Here is a 2299-nt window from a genome sequence, read left to right on the forward strand (position 1 = left end):
TTCATCAGAGTTTGACCGCGTCGTCTCAAACCACTTCCAGGATGTCAGGCAGGGAGACAGAGAAGGTGCAAGGAGTGGGGATTCCTGCCGCTATTAGGGCTACATGTGTACAGCAATGTTGTATTAGCATTACTGGTGCTACCACTGGGACTACTATGATTTAGTTCTTTGTAAGGGTTTATAGTAGGCCAGGTTCTAAGCATTTCATATGGATTACCTCATTGAAGGTAATCATATGACTGAAATACAAACGGTAATGCAGTACTACTATTTACATTTTCCAGATGAGGAAACTAAGACCTAAAGATGTTAAGAATGCCCAAGTTCATATAGCTAATGAACAATGGAATCAGAATTTGAACCGAGGCCATATGGCCTCGGAGACCGAGCTGTTGTTATTACTACTAATCCCTGCCTCCTCGCTCCCAGGCAGGAGCGCAAGAGGTCCGTGTGCATTAGGATAGAAATGTCTATCCTTAGACCCCCTCTAAATACTTCCAAAAATGTATCTCCTATCTAATTTCTGACGTTAATGCTGCTTTGCTAAGGGACAAAATCTTTCATTTCCTAGGTACAGCTAAACCTCAGGGGGCATTTATATAGTGACCAAATTTAAACTAACATGTCAACAACCAGTGGAGAATTGGATGTCTGAGAAGCTTCCTCTGGGTGCTAAATGGCTGGTATTGACAAAGTAACAAATAACAGGACTGGAGTTAGCAAAGACATACTTATTGCTTAATTTACAATATCATCAGTGTTTACCAGAGCACCCTCTTAAAATGTTCTGCTCTATTTTTTTTTTTTTTTTGCATTATCTGTGTTATGCTACAAGCCTTCAGGTATGTATTCACAGCAATGCCTTATGGGCATAAAGTGCTGTACCTTTCCCCAACTGCGGATTATGAGGGTAGGCAATATGGATCTTTTTTACTCTTACAGAGAAATGTCAAATGGTGCGGTCCAAATCACCTTTAGATCTATATCAATCTCCTCTGAGTTCCTATTTTATGTATGCTCTATAGGAATCATATTGGTGTCTAGACATTTATTGTTTTGAACCATAATGTCATTTTTTTTGTTTGATGTCCCTGTCTTCCCATCTGGGAGGCCTGAGTGTTCATTTCATTTTTTTTTTTATACTCTCTTCCCTGTTTAGCAAAATTCTGCATCAAATCTATCACTCAACAAATATTTGCTAAGATACTATAAAATTTCTTATTTTATCGATTGAGATATCCCACAGTATCAGATTTCTTTGTGTTGGACTCTCCTGGCATTCTCAGAATCATATTTTTTGCAAAGCTTAAGAGAAATTACCAGTAAATCTACATGTTTTAGGTATTTTGGGGCAAGGGCATTAGACTTTATAGAATATTTTTATTTTTCTTCCAAATGATAAATCTACCGAGATTTTCTACTTATTTTTTTTAAAGATTTTATTTATTTATTTGAGAGAGAGAATGAGATAGAGAGAGAGAGCATGAGAAGGGGGAGGGTCAGAGGGAGAAGCAGACGAGCCCGATGTGGGACTCGATCCCGGGACTCCAGGATCATGACCTGAGCCGAAGGCAGTGGCTTAACCAACTGAGCCACCCAGGCGCCCCTACTTCTTGAATCAATGTGATAGTTTATATTTTTTGTGTTATTTAGACTTTCAAATTTATGAAACTAAACCTGAAATTGGGAAAGATATACTGCCTTTTTAACTGACTTTTCATATATTAATTTTTTATTCTTAATATATTTGTGCTTTTCCCTCCATGTATTTAACGATTTTTTTAGTTGCTCTTTGCTTCACGTACATTCATGATAACTTAATGCTCAGGAATACACCAGGCTGTTTGGCACTAGCTAAATGCACCCAATGCACAGACAGACATCTATTAAGGATCTCTGGAATGGTTAGTAGTAAATATGGGTAACCTCTCAGAATGGCAAAAGCAAGCTTCCCACATCTGGTGGAATCCTCATTTGTGCAGGTCATGGAGCAGCCACCATGAGGGGGTGGAGAACAATTATGGGCCCTGAGAATCCTGGAAGTACATTGTCTCCTACTTTATGGAACTCTTTCTCAGTTTCCACGTCCTATGTTTTTATAGAAACTTTACACTTCTTAACCATATCTACTGGCATCTTTCTGTCAATCAAATCACAGTTCTACACGCCTGCCTACTCAGTGTCCCATGCACTTATTCTTGCTCTCTCTACCTCTCCCCCTCTCTCCCTACACACACCCACCCACCCACCCACCCACCCACACACACACACACACACACACAGTGTATTAGCTCAGGCT

This window comes from Mirounga angustirostris, unplaced genomic scaffold (genome assembly GCF_029215605.1).
Source record: "Mirounga angustirostris isolate CCGP_5_RB_7025 unplaced genomic scaffold, mMirAng1.0.hap1 SCAF_15, whole genome shotgun sequence".
Taxonomy (NCBI): Eukaryota; Metazoa; Chordata; class Mammalia; order Carnivora; family Phocidae; genus Mirounga; species Mirounga angustirostris.